The following is a 15,410-nucleotide window of genomic DNA, read 5'->3' as shown; positions in this document are numbered from 1 at the left end:
CGAATACAAATCATTTCAAAACACAAGTGTCATAGTTATCAGAGTACAAAAGATCATGTCCATATAATAAATTCCCAGTGTGTGTGTACAATTAGACCTTCACCTTGTCGCGGTCATGCGAAGTACCTGCCACATACAAATCAATAACTGTAAGCACGAAGTTTAGTGAGTTCCCTAAGATACCACATACTGCACAACATAAAATAAACATATATGGGTTATCAACAACCCTGAGACTATCAGCAGTCACGGTGAGCTAACAACATGCTCAGGAGGTTATCCGCAACCCCCGATTGGCTAACAGCAACCCCAGTTACAACATATTTCAAATCCGCACATAATATAGCATAACATAACACAACAGCTAGACCCAGCTGGTCATAATATTACAGCTATCCTACCACACAGGTAAGAGTAACTGAGGAGACTCACTTGATACTGATGACATGCAAACCTAGCACCCGAACTGTCAGATCTAGACTCTACATAGTTAACAAGATAATTAACCTTAATTAAAATTAAGTTCCGAACCACTCATGGGTCCAAAGTCCACCCTACTAAGGGAAAAAAGTACCATTTTACCCCTCCCTAGGTCCAAAACCCTAAACTTTGACCAAAATCCAATGTCAACAAAGGTTAACAGAAAGTCAACACCCAGCGGGTACGTTGGGCGTACTACTCCCAACGCTAGGCATACAACTCATCAAGCATGCGGCAGGGATCAGTCAGGCTACGTTGCGCGTAGACAAGAGTACGCACAACGTACTCCCTAGAATTCCAAATCCTTCTCCAAATGTCTTAATCCGTTAATACATTATCCTAACTTCAGATCTGATTAATTTTAAGCTTCTTATTCCATAAAGTCGTGGGCTTTAAGCCTTTGCATGGCTATGTCAGGCTAAAACATCATTTCACCCCTTTCAAACTACTTTACTCATGCATAAGACACCGGGGAAGATTAAGCAAACAATTTTATCCATCCAGATGCCCTAAAATGCATGAAAGGACAGCCTAAACTCCCTGGAGAGCCACAATCTCAAAAAGGTCTAAACTTGAGGACTTAAACTCATAAATCTTACACCAAAAGAGATCAAAGAGAATACTAGCCAAAGAAGAAGCTTTATACCTGAATATGATGCACAAATGTGGGGAGTTTCTAGATCTCTAAACCGGATGGCACATTCTTCTTCTTCTATAACCTTCTTCTTCTTCAAGGGTCAAGAACCATTCAAACTTGCAAAAACACACACTCAAGCTACACATACGAAATGAGGGTTTTAGAGAGGGTTGGAGGCTAATAAGGGTGGATTGAAATTAGTCTGTAATGTTGTTTATATAGGGATCAATTAGATATTAGGGTTTTGCATTTGAGCCTAGAACGCCCAACGTATCCATTGGTACGCCAGCGTACTAGGTGGCCTCCGCGATTTGCATGGTGCATGAGTACGTTGTGCGTACTCATGCGTACACCCCGCATACTGACTTGCCAACTTATCATATAAAGGGACTGATTTTGACATAAAAGGAAAGTTTCAAGAATAGCAATTATACCTCATTTCGGGATGTTACACTATCGATTCATCTCAAGGAGTTTACCGTCCACAACTCGATGCTACCCTTTAATCTCAAATATAATTCCAATACCAAAATGTTAGGCAATTTTACCCGGTGCAAGTTTTAAATGATACCCCAAATATTTTATCAATCTTTGTTGTTTTTCCCGATCAACTTTCGCCAAATCAACCCCAAAATCAACTCCCACTCTTTCAATCTCAAACCCAAACCCAAACCCAAACACAACCCTCTCAACCTCAACCACAATACCAAATCTTCGATGAGTCAGATGAATAGATTTTACGTGAAACTCAACCCACACCACCCCTCCCCCCAACGCCGAAAAGGAAAACAATAAGTGAAGGAGGGTGTCGCACAACAAGGAAGACAGAAGCCGCAGGCATGGACTCCACAAGAAGAGATAATTGTGGTAAAAGCTTAGGTTGACATTTTAGAGGATTTAGCGATGGGAAATGCACAATCAGGGGAACATTTTTGGTTTCGCATTCTTAAGAGGTTTCGCAAGGAGATGGGAAAAGGTGACGAGTACCGTACCAATTATCAATTGAATTCAAAGTGTCGAGAAATAGTAAAGGCCATTTAAAAATTGGATGGGTTGCACAACAACCTAAAAACTCAACGGAAAAGCAGCTAAAGAGATGAACAAATACTTTAGAAAGCTTTGCATTTCTATCTTTTAGGAAGTGAGAAAGTCATTCAAGTGGCACTATTGTTAGAAAATATTGATTAAAAGTCCTATGTGGAAAAAATATGAGTAAGACTTTATACTTGCAGCACAACAATTAAAGCGAACAAAAACGAGTTCGAATGGTTACACAACATCCTCTGATGCTCGGTTCGGTCTAGATTTAAATGAGGAGGACGAACTCGAGCTACAAGAAATTGTCCGGACGATGGATATGAACAAAGCAAAAAGGAAGGGAAGGGAGGCTTCTTTGGGTGCATCGGATTTCAGCATGAATGCGGACGAAATGCGGAAAATGACGGAGACATTTGATCAATATACCATAAAGTCTATATATATATATATATATATATATATATATATATATATATATATATATATATATATATATATATATATATATATATATATATATATATATATATAGGAGATAGCATTTTTTTCTGACAAATAATAAAATAGAATTTAACGAGACTATTACTTGATCAAACCCGGGTTATGATACACACGATACAAATAAGATAGCAATTTTTTTTTTTCTGACAAATACACAATAAAATAGAATTTAAGGAGACTATTACTTGATCAAACCAGGGTTATGATACACACGATACAAATAAGATAGCATTGTTTTTTCTGACAAATACACAATATAATAGAATGTAACGAGACTATTACTTGATCAAACCCGGGTTATGATAGTTGGGCTTAACCGTGTGTAAAAGGACAGAGTTTTTTCGAAATGGGCAATGAGGAGGCTAACCCATGACTGGTCTCATGTTCATCTTTTCGTTTGTATCTAATTGTGAGCCATGCCGCATGTGATATGTGATAACCTGGAACATAACTTCTGACAAATAAAAAATAACATTTTTCAAGTTGTATTTGACGATTAAATTACATTTGTAACTTGCAAATGAAATGTACATTTGTATTTGTACAAAACAAATACAATGCAATAAGTTATATTAATAATGTAAAAATCTCTTTAAATATCATTGGTGCATATATTTATTAAACCAGTTTTACATCCAATATAAAAAAGAGTACCACAATATCAATAGAATAAAGAAGTTATGTCCAACTTTAAACATAAGATTTAGTTATAACATTTTTACCCATAAGATAAATATGCGGGGACTTATACAGTGTAAGTTGATAAGCGTAATATCCAAATTTATATTATATAATATATTTTTGCAATATAGTTATATGGTGCTTGAATGTCGTGTAATTATATATATATATTAATTCACAAACGGGTTGGTGAACAGGAACTTTTAGTAAGTTAGAATTTTGCCACATGATTACTCCTTTTTACATATCTACCACATTAATTTTTGCTTTACACGGTTCTAACCCCTGTTCTTTAACTGATTTAACACATTGGACACACCCACCGCCTTTATCTTTCCTTCTTTATTTGTTTTTCCCACGTAAGGTCAAACGTTCCTTCACCATTCGTCAAACCTTCCTGCTGCTTCTCAACTCTTCTTCCTTTTTCTGTCGATCAGTTCTTCAGGTTTGTTTCTGTTCTTCGTTGTGTATTGTGTGTTTTTCGTTTCCTCTTTGCATCATGGCTCTTCCTTCCACTTCCCGTTTGGAATTCCGACAAGGGGTTTCGTCGTCGGCTTGCAGGTGACGACGACGTCGAGTTGACGGCAGAGAAAGACTGGGCATTCATGATGCAGAAAAAAGAAGAACAGCTTCTTCTTCTATGATGACATCTGCAGCAGATTCAATGGCCTCGAGGAGCCTGGAAAATACTTAATAAAGCACCTTAGCAAGACATGACTATGAATCCATTGCATCATAATAAATTATTATTTTTTCTCCGACTTTTGAATTGTCGAAGCAAGAACTTTATGCGAGAGTCGAAGCACCAAAGGGAGAATTGGGAATTTTTCTGATAGGAGATAAGGGTGTTTTTCCTTGGCGCTATAAAATTCGCCCACCGGGGTTTATTAATTTGCAAATTCTTCCTCAAGCTTCTCTTACGTATGTCTGTGTGTATCTCTTTAAAAATTGTGCAATTTCATCATTTTATGACCCCCATTTGCGAAGTTGAATATTTATTTCCAAAAATGCGAAACTCCAGGGACAATATTTGAAAATCTGTTTTCTTCTCCAATTCGCATTCTACTGTGAAATACTTCGCATCTTCATTCTTACACCCTTCGCATCCATTCGCATTAATCACCTTCGCATTTTAACCTAATTAATCAAATGCAAACCACAAAATTTTCATTCCAGATGCGAACACAGTTTAGTTCTTGAACTCTAAACTTGCGAAATAAAAAATTCATATGTTGAACCCATATGCGAATATTAACCCAATTGGCGCTATAAAATTCGCCCACCGGGGTTTATTAATTTGCAAATTCTTCCTCAAGCTTCTCTTACGTATGTCTGTGTGTATCTCTTTAAAAATTGTGCAATTTCATCATTTTATGACCCCCATTTGCGAAGTTGAATATTTATTTCCAAAAATGCGAAACTCCAGGGACAATATTTGAAAATCTGTTTTCTTCTCCAATTCGCATTCTACTGTGAAATACTTCGCATCTTCATTCTTACACCCTTCGCATCCATTCGCATTAATCACCTTCGCATTTTAACCTAATTAATCAAATGCAAACCACAAAATTTTCATTCCAGATGCGAACACAGTTTAGTTCTTGAACTCTAAACTTGCGAAATAAAAAATTCATATGTTGAACCCATATGCGAATATTAACCCAATTGGCGCTATAAAATTCGCCCACCGGGGTTTATTAATTTGCAAATTCTTCCTCAAGCTTCTCTTACGTATGTCTGTGTGTATCTCTTTAAAAATTGTGCAATTTCATCATTTTATGACCCCCATTTGCGAAGTTGAATATTTATTTCCAAAAATGCGAAACTCCAGGGACAATATTTGAAAATCTGTTTTCTTCTCCAATTCGCATTCTACTGTGAAATACTTCGCATCTTCATTCTTACACCCTTCGCATCCATTCGCATTAATCACCTTCGCATTTTAACCTAATTAATCAAATGCAAACCACAAAATTTTCATTCCAGATGCGAACATAGTTTAGTTCTTGAACTCTAAACTTGCGAAATAAAAAATTCATATGTTGAACCCATATGCGAATATTAACCCAATTGGCGCTATAAAATTCGCCCACCGGGGTTTATTAATTTGCAAATTCTTCCTCAAGCTTCTCTTACGTATGTCTGTGTGTATCTCTTTAAAAATTGTGCAATTTCATCATTTTATGACCCCCATTTGCGAAGTTGAATATTTATTTCCAAAAATGCGAAACTCCAGGGACAATATTTGAAAATCTGTTTTCTTCTCCAATTCGCATTCTACTGTGAAATACTTCGCATCTTCATTCTTACACCCTTCGCATCCATTCGCATTAATCACCTTCGTATTTTAACCTAATTAATCAAATGCAAACCACAAAATTTTCATTCCAGATGCGAACACAGTTTAGTTCTTGAACTCTAAACTTGCGAAATAAAAAATTCATATGTTGAACCATATGCGAATATTAACCCAATTAGCGCTATAAAATTCGCCCACCGGGGTTTATTAATTTGCAAATTCTTCCTCAAGCTTCTCTTACGTATGTCTGTGTGTATCTCTTTAAAAATTGTGCAATTTCATCATTTTATGACCCCCATTTGCGAAGTTGAATATTTATTTCCAAAAATGCGAAACTCCAGGGACAATATTTGAAAATCTGTTTTCTTCTCCAATTCGCATTCTACTGTGAAATACTTCGCATCTTCATTCTTACACCCTTGGCATCCATTCGCATTAATCACCTTCGCATTTTAACCTAATTAATCAAATGCAAACCACAAAATTTTCATTCCAGATGCGAACACAGTTTAGTTCTTGAACTCTAAACTTGCGAAATAAAAAATTCATATGTTGAACCCATATGCGAATATTAACCCAATTGACTTCAAATTGATTCACAGATACACTCGATTGTTTTACTTTCGCAAAATGAACATCAACAACTCCACAATCGAGTTTTTAAATTCTTGCAAACAACAATTTCACAGTCCTTGACTTCGCGTTTTTCTTCACGAATCATCAATCAATCATCAATCCAATTGCGAATCAAAACTCATATGTTCTTGCTTTATCGATTCATCAACTACACTCATACAAATGCGAACAATACTCAATTTCAAAATCGATTGAAACTTATAGCAAAGCTAAATCCAACTTCGCATTCAAAGCAGTGTTATTGATTGCATTCATGAAATACTAACAAGATAATATATTATAATACAAATATACATATTTTAGGTGGTGAAATCGTAACAGCCTAACAATTTGGTATTTTCATTCCAGATGCGAACACAGTTTAGTTCTTGAACTCTAAACTTGCGAAATCAAAAATTCATATGTTGAACCCATATGCGAATATTAACCCAATTGACTTCAAATTGATTCACAGATGCAGTCGATTGTTTTACTTTCGCAAAATGAGCATCAACAACTCCACAATCGACTTTTTAAATTCTTGCAAACAACAATTTCACAGTCCTTGACTTCGCGTTTTTCTTCACGAATCATCCCTCAATCATCAATCCAATTGCGAATCAAAACTCATATGTTCTTGCTTTATCGATTCATCGACTACACTCATACAAATGCGAACAATACTCAATTTCAAAATCGATTGAAACTACTGGTCCCAAAAAACCTACTAGCAGATCTTATTGAAGCAGCTCAGACGAAATTACAAGAAGCTTCGCATTTTAACCTAATTAATCAAATGCGAACCACAAAATTTTCATTCCAGATGCGAACACAGTTTAGTTCTTGAACTCTAAACTTGCGAAATCAAAAATTCATATGTTGAACCCATATGCGAATATTAACCCAATTGACTTCAAATTGATTCACAGATGCAAACACTCGATTGTTTTACTTTCGCAAAATGAGCATCAACAACTCCACAATCGAGTTTTTAAATTCTTGCAAACAACAATTTCACAGTCCTTGACTTCGCGTTTTTCTTCACGACATAACGTCAAACTATCCATTCACAATTTCCACATAAATATTTATCATCATTTAAATGCAACACAGCGCCAAAGGCGCACACTTGATTCCTGCTAGTTATTATTATTTCTGTTTGTATAAATTGAATTTTAGTGTATGGATAAATAAATTATGTCTTTATCGTCTAATTATAAAACAAATAATCAATTTTAGATAATTAGTATCGTGATCTTGGGTTGCTATATGATAAGATAAAATAAAATAAAATTGTATATTTATCTTTCTAACTTAATTTCAAAAAACATCTCCGCAATTTAAAACACATTTGTTTTTTGTATGCAACTTTACAATGGATAAAATCTTTCAACACAACATCTTTATACAAGATAAATCGTATTAGACCGTAGACAGATAATAAATTTACCCTTGCATGGTAAACGTTTCTATTGGAAATTGATTTTTTACCGTATTATATAATTATATAAAGGCTTCATTTATTTCTACCCCACCTCCACTTCTTCCTACCCTCTAATCATTTTTCTAATCATTGTTTTTACTAATTAGTTTAATGATTACATATTTTTACTAATCATCATTAGTTTAATAATTAATTTATGATTAATAGTTTTTTTAATTCACAAATAAATCTATTTATTATATTATTATTTAGTTTATTATAGATAACTTATTAACACTATTTTTAATATAAAAATATATAAATAAATTTATTTGACATAAAAATACGACACAACAATAATAAATTAATATTTCGCATAATAAATAATAAAAAAAGTTAAAAATTAATGTTTTTTAGAATTTATTTTTATATTTTAAAATTTAGATAACGTATTTAAAATCTATTTTAAAATTAATGTTTATATTTTAGAAAAAAGTATAGAAAAATAACATGCATATGATTATATGATTATGAATAAAATGGTTAACCAGATATGAAAGAAAAAGGAATTGAGCAAACAAAAAACAAGTTAATAGTATTTAATAAGATTGTTACGAGGATATTTACATATAATATGAAATTTAAAAAATATAAGTGTGAGGTTATAAAATGTAATATCATAAAACTAGATAGCCTCTTCAACGCTTCCATCAAAGTTTCGTAGCAAGCTTCAGGCGATTTCGTTGACCTTCAGGTGATTTCATCGCCCCTCAGGTGACCTTCACTCGATTTTTGTCGCTAACAGTGCAATGGTTTCACTCTCATTCTCTTTTTCTCTAACGGTAATGGCTTCACGTGATTTTCGGCGAGCTCCACTCTCTCTCTCTCTCACTGTTTTGTTTCTAGCGACACTGCTAGTCTGCCCAATGCTCGTTCTTATTCTCTAATTCTGTTTCCGATGACCTTCTCTTTCTCTCTCTCTCTCTCTCACTCACACACACACACAATCTTGAATCCGATGGTGGTTAGTGGTGGCGAGCGAACGTTTCAGGTGATTTCGGGTGGTTGTTAAAGGTGGTAGTGAGATACCGACAATATTGAAGATGGTGGTTGGTGGACATAGAAATTTGTTAAATTTTTTATTAATTATAATCATTTTATTTTCATTGATTAGTTTATATAAAATGGATCGGTGGGGTTGGAACTCTTTGGGACTCTCCAAAGATGGAAACACGTCGTAGATTGTCCGTGGCTTAAACAATGAATGTCGTAGATTGTTCAAGTTGAGGTCATACCAACAAAAATTAGAAATTTTGTATGTATAATTTTTAAAGTTTATGTAATCTATTAAAAAAACACCAAAAATTAATTACGTATAATTTTTAAAGTTTATGTAATATATAAAAATATAAATATAAGGATAAACAATGTCATATTTTAAAAACAAAGGGGTTATTAATGTAAATTTATAAGGTATAAAAAAACATGTATTAACAAAAATTAAATATGTACAATTTCTAAAATTTATGTAATCTATTAAAAAACTAGGTATAAAATTGGTGTTTTTATTAAAAAATATAAAGAACACATAAATTATTAAACAACTTACAAAAAACGATGTATTTTATTAAAACAAATATATGCATGCAGTAAGTATAAAAGATATAAAGCTAAAAAGTAAAAAAATAAAATATCGACAAAATGCATAGACTTTTAATGGAATACATTTTTCAAAAATAAAAAATAAGGTCTTCAATGGAAAAAAAAACTGAAGCTATACAAACTTGACATGGTTAAAACTTATGATACAAACAATGAACTAGTAATAAAGTCATTATTACTAGGTGTAGGAAAATAAAATCAGGGGTAAAAAATAACACGACCCTTATATAAAAAAAGTTCACAATTCAACAGTTCTTCTGTTGATTAGACCAAACCATTTTAATTTTGTTTGCTGTCGTCTTTGCTTTCTTGGTCTTATCCCACTGCCCGAACGGGTATCCTTTGATTCCCTTTACAGTGGGAAAGCAGCTTTCATTTTATTCAATCTAATGGTAGGGCTTGAAAGAGTAGGCGGTTCGTATCTTTCTATGACCCCCAGAATAAGAAGTAGGAGGATACGCAGAGAAAGAGCTCTTGAAGTCTACCCGGGCGCGCTTCTTCATTCATCCATTTAGGCCCGACTAGGAACACGTGGATCCAGGGAACGAACAGCTTCTTACTAGTAGGGGCGAATCACAGTAAAAGAGTCCAATCTATGAAATAGAGCTTAGTCTGTCCAAACTAGTAGAAGGCTTAGGTTCTTATTTGATCCAATAAAGTCAGAATACCTTTCTATCTAAAAGAAATGGTGCTCGATGAATTGGAGAGCCTTGTATACGTGTTTCCGTTATAATATTATCACCGATTATCTGTCTTCCTCAATTGTGCTTCCCACCGACTCTCTTGAACTTCTTCACAGCTTCTCCAACCTTTATTCCCGATACCCTTATCTTTTCTTCTTCGTTCTATTTCACCTGCCTTCCACATCGGTGCACCAATGACTAGGAAGACGAACAACAACAATCATAGGGTCGATGTATTGTTCCTCAAAACTTTGTCGACTCTATGATTCCGATTCTCCACATCTTCCTTTGGATATCCGATCAAGAATCCTACAGTTGGCTCTATGTTGCCCTAATGTATTGTTTCCCTCTTCCCCACCGCCTCTTTTCCAGCACCACCTAAACCGATTGGCAACCATCCGGGGTCGACATCCCACCGGATAAATCCCTGTTCAAGGTACGGTTTTCAATTTATGCTACAGACGAACTTATTCAATGTAAATTGTAATTTATTACCGAATCGACTCTTACAATCGTTTTACCTATATTATGTGGTTGTCAAGGTTAATCTTTGAGTTTTATGTTGCATTTATCAATCTTGAAGGTTAATCTTTGAGTTTTACGTTGCATTTATGAATTACACTACACGATCGTGTTAGCAACTCCAGTAGAATAGAAGCTCAAAGTCCACGGTTCTTATTGCCGGTTTCTACAATCATGCCCTAATTGAAGGCAACACGGCTGGTATGCTTTCTCTTTACCAAAAATACCCTTTTTACATAACTATGAATTGAGTATCAGTCTCTTTTGCTCTATTATGATGGTTTCATATTGTGTTAAAATGGGAATTTTTTTTATCTTGATGATGTTCACACTCAATCTTTACAATGTAAAATTGATGGTTCCAGGTTAATGGTTTCAAGATGATGATACTCTTAACAACATCGATGAATAAGGAAGAGGTTGATTTCATGATCAGAGACACCATTAATGCTTCTTTCTCCTGGTAGAGTGGTCGATTCCATGATAAGAAAGTCAGGCTATAAGTCTTAGACAACTGATGTTATATATATGCAAAATCATTTTCATCTTCTTATGGTTCTTCTTTCATCTTCTCTTAATTGTTTCTATTCAGCATCTTTTATTTGTTTCTAAATTGATATTGCCTTGAGGGTTTTCAGTGAATGAAGTGGGAAAAATCACAATGTTGACTCAGATTTCCAAATGGAATATATGTAAATGAGCATGATTGAAAAACAGACAGTATAGGCATTACTATGATTGAAAAACAAACAATGTTCAAAAACTAAAAGATAACACTGAAGAAAACTATTTCCTTTGCTTGGATAAGTTATTAGTGAAGTAATTTACATTTTACAACACCAGGGATAAAAGAAATCTCCTTAATCTTTTACTTCCTGAGAAAAAAACTCAATTATTTTGGAGTAGGGAAGCTGCATTGAACTTCATTTTTCAAGTCTAACCTAGGTTTCTCATATTTACCAAACAGCCAAACAACAAAAAGAATTAGATCATAAAATATAAGGAGAGAATAAGATCAAACGAATCAGTTTAACATTAACATATAAGAGATGTCATTCATATGTAGTTCATTATAGTTGTAAATTCGAACCAACTAACCTACAAAATTGCCTAATCCAGATAAGGCATGCGCGGGAAGAAAACAACAGGTCTAGAAATCAACGATGTAACACGAGAAGAAACATTGATGCAAAACGGGTTACAGTCTACCTCTATCTATATTCCCTGCAATTGCTCCATTATTCTTTTATCTTCATAGCTTGAAACTAATGGTTGTATGTGTATGTAATCTGATATCTGATTAGTATGTGTGTGATATCATATGAATTTATGCGAGAGCTGATGTGTACGTGTGTCATCTAATTGAACATTTATGGGTTCACCAACTCGATTAAAAAATATTAGCTCTTTAAAACTTTGGATACACCAAGAAACCCCATAGTTGGTGATCCCATGGAATCATTGGCGGAGCATTGTTGATAGCTGCAGAAATCTTCTTATCCAGTACCCACAATTCAACAAAAGGGACAAAATTGTCATTTTGGTCATAATTACACCAACTGCTGCCATCATTTTCAAAGCATCTATAGGGAAACTCTTGACCCATGCGACGCATGGGGATCCTTTTCTAGTTTTAAATATTTAAACACATGTCATGAATGGGTTTATGGGTGATCCAAGAGCTAATCCATTGAATCATGTCATTTTAATAGATCACCACCCACTGTAAGGGGCTTTGCCCCTTGGACCATGCAAGAAGAGCCGCTACTTTTACTTCTCTTTCATTATTAGGATTAAACTTGATTTATATACAAATGTACACTTTGTATATTCTGTCTTGTATTATATAATAATCTAAATCCATATTGGCACTCGTGTTAATTTATATAATAAAAAATCCCAGTTGATAAATAACATCAGAATGATGCTTATAGTTATGATACATAGTTAGAACTTTGAATGTTACTCACAATTATTTATATACATATCTTTGTTAAGGAACAATTCTTTGTTCCTATACGATCAAAATCTTTTTTTTAATTTTTTTAATGTGTTCCTCTTTATCCGATGTTACTGTCCACCGCCTAAACACCCAATAGAAATAAGATTGCTGTTACCGATTCAACATCCACCGATCCATATATCGGTATAGTAACCCACCACTTTCCATTTTACCTCTTCTACAGCTTCACAAATTCTAATCGCCTCTCCTCCGATTGCGCTGCTGATGACGGTCACTGTAACGCCCCATTTCTGGTATGTGATTTAAATAAAGTAATTTTCATTTCTTAAGGGGTACTCGACAAGTCTGTAGCCTGACTCGTCGAGTAGAGACATGATTTGCACGCGATTTAAGTGGGCGACTCGGCGAGTCCATATTCTTGGACTCGGCGAGTCTGCCAGTCCGGATGAAACCCTAATTTCAAGGGATTTCACCCTATTTAAACAACTCTATGCGCCCCAAATCAGCCTCCATCACCCTTAGAACGTCCCTTACTGAACCCTAGCCTTCCTATAAATATTCTTGGAGTATTTCTCATCTTGTGAAGGATTTTGGTGCATTTTGGAGTTAGAAGAAGAAGAGAGAAGAGGGGTTTTAAAGAGGAGCAAAGAAGATCCGAGTTTCTTGTGACATTCCAGTTCCCATTGAGGTATAAAGCTCAAATCTTTGCTTGTTATCATGTAGATCTCCTTAAAAGCTTGCTAGTGTTGTTTTTGAGCCATTTCTAGACATTGATGTCGATTTAAGAGTACTTAAGATGAATGGTTTCAGATCTAAGCATTTCAGAACTCCTTAAGCTCAATGTTGCCACCTTTATTGAGCTAAATTCTCATTCCATACCTAGATCTCCTCTTTTAGCTCATTATTGGGTATTTGAGCTTCTTATAGGTATGCATGCATGTAAAGTTAGAAACGTTACATGTGAAACCAGTCCTAGGAACCCAGATCTATGAATTGGATGCACTGGAATCGAGCAAAATCGACAGTATAGTAATGGTATGCTTGGGACTCGGTGAGTTGTTCTTCAAACTCGACGAGTCGAGTCGTGAGTCCCTGATTTTTTCCCCGTTTGAGAGTTTAGGGTGAATTAGTGAGTGGGAATGGACTCGGTGAGTTAGAGATCAGATCTAGTAATGGAGGGACTCGACGAGTCTACGCCCTAACTCGACGAGTCCGGTCAACTAAAAGTTGACTTTGACCAGGAAGTTGACTTTGACCAGGGGTAAAATAGTCATTTTACCCTAAGAACAGTTATCAGTATCTGATTTAGTGTTTATGGGATTGTAGCCGGGGAGTTTCGGATTAACAGTCAGCCAGTTTCAGAGTTAGCATCTCAGCAGCTAGCGTTACGAGGTGAGTTTTCCTTCCAGTAGGAACGGGTCTACGACCACAATGCTGGCCCGTCTAGTTAGCAGTAGTTCCGGACTTCGGTAGTTCAGTGTGCTTGATGTCTTTGTGTTAAGTGTTCCAAACTTCGGTCCGATGCAGTATGCAGTATATGTGTTTATGCTAGTAATTATGATTATGTTATGTTATGTTCAGTCAGTTTCCGGGCTTCGGTCTGATGCAGAGAGCAAGGCCCTGGTTAGTTCTAGACTTCGGTCTGATGCATTTTTCGGACTTCGGTCCGATGCAGAGGGCAAGGCCCTGGTTAGTTCCAGACTTCGGTCCGATGCATTTTTCGGACTTCGGTCCGATGCATTTTTCGGATTTCGGTCCGATGTAGTGGGCAAGGCTCGGTATGTGCTTTATGTGTTATTGTATGGTATGTGGTAGTTTGGGGGAGCTCACTAAGCTTTGTGCTTATAGTTTCAGTTTTGGATTCAAGTACTTCCGCTAGCAAGGGGAAGAGCTCGGGTTGATCGCATGGCATACGCCACAGTTGCAGTTTTATCCTGGGAGTTTATTTCAGATATTTTGATATAACATTGACTTCAGTTTTGAATTGATACATATACTATGGAATTTTGAGACATACGATTCATGGTTTTATTATATAACATTTGATGTTATGGTTTCACATACCAGAAACGGGGAAAAAAATCAGGGACTCGCGACTCGACTCGTCGAGTTTGAAGAACAACTCACCGAGTCCCAAGCATACCATTACTATACTGTCGATTTTGCTCGATTCCAGTGCATCCAATTCATAGATCTGGGTTCCTAGGACTGGTTACACACGTAAAGTTTCTAACTTTACGTGCATGCATACCTATAAGAAGCTCAAATACCCAATAATGAGCTAAAAGAGGAGATCTAGGTATGGAATGAGAATTTAGCTCAATAAAGGTGGCAACATTGAGCTTAAGGAGTTCTGAAATGCTTAGATCTGAAGCCATTCATCTTAAGTACTCTTAAATCGACATCAATGTCTAGAAATGACTCAAAAACAACACTAGCAAGCTTTTAAGGAGATCTACATGATAACAAGCAAAGATTTGAGCTTTATACCTTAATGGAAACTGGAATGACATTAGAAACTCGGATCTTCTTTGCTCCTCTTGAAAACCCCTCTTCTCTTTTCTTCTTTTAACTTCAAAATGCACCAAAATCCTTCACGAGATGAGAAATACTCCAAGAATGCTTAAAGGAAGGCTAGGGTTTAGTAAGGGACGTTCTGAGGGTGATGGATGTTGATTTGGGGAGCATATAGTTGTTTAAATAGGGTGCAAACCCTTGAAATTAGGGTTTCATCCAGACTGGCAGACTCGCTGAGTCCAAGAATATGGACTCGTCGAGTAGCCAACCTAAACCACGTGCAAAACCCGTCTCTACTCGACGAGTTGTGCTACAGACTCGTCGAGTACCCCTTAAGAAATGAAAATTACTTTATTTAAATCACATACCAGAAATGGGGCGTTACAACT

The 15,410-nt window shown here is 35.6% G+C and overlaps 1 long non-coding RNA gene across 5 annotated transcripts; it reads left to right on the top strand.

Moving 5' to 3' along the window:
- Positions 1–9,590: 9,590 nt before the first annotated feature.
- On the top strand, positions 9,591–14,521 carry LOC145034741 (uncharacterized). 5 transcript variants are annotated; one of them, XR_013678196.1, is made up of 8 exons: positions 9,593–10,455; positions 10,603–10,742; positions 10,907–11,004; positions 11,661–12,797; positions 13,115–13,192; positions 13,831–13,896; positions 14,086–14,282; positions 14,353–14,516. It is a non-coding gene; the product is annotated as an uncharacterized LOC145034741 (long non-coding RNA). The 5 variants fall into 5 exon arrangements; XR_013678197.1 differs by having other exon boundaries at positions 9,591–10,455; positions 13,115–13,555; positions 13,831–14,282; positions 14,353–14,519; XR_013678198.1 differs by lacking the exon at positions 13,831–13,896.
- Positions 14,522–15,410: the final 889 nt, after the last annotated feature.

The sequence above is a fragment of the Lactuca saligna genome, chromosome 3 (genome assembly GCF_052625555.1).
Source record: "Lactuca saligna cultivar CGN05327 chromosome 3, ASM5262555v1, whole genome shotgun sequence".
Classification (NCBI taxonomy): Eukaryota; Viridiplantae; Streptophyta; class Magnoliopsida; order Asterales; family Asteraceae; genus Lactuca; species Lactuca saligna.
This window is presented reverse-complemented; position numbering and strand designations above follow the sequence as displayed.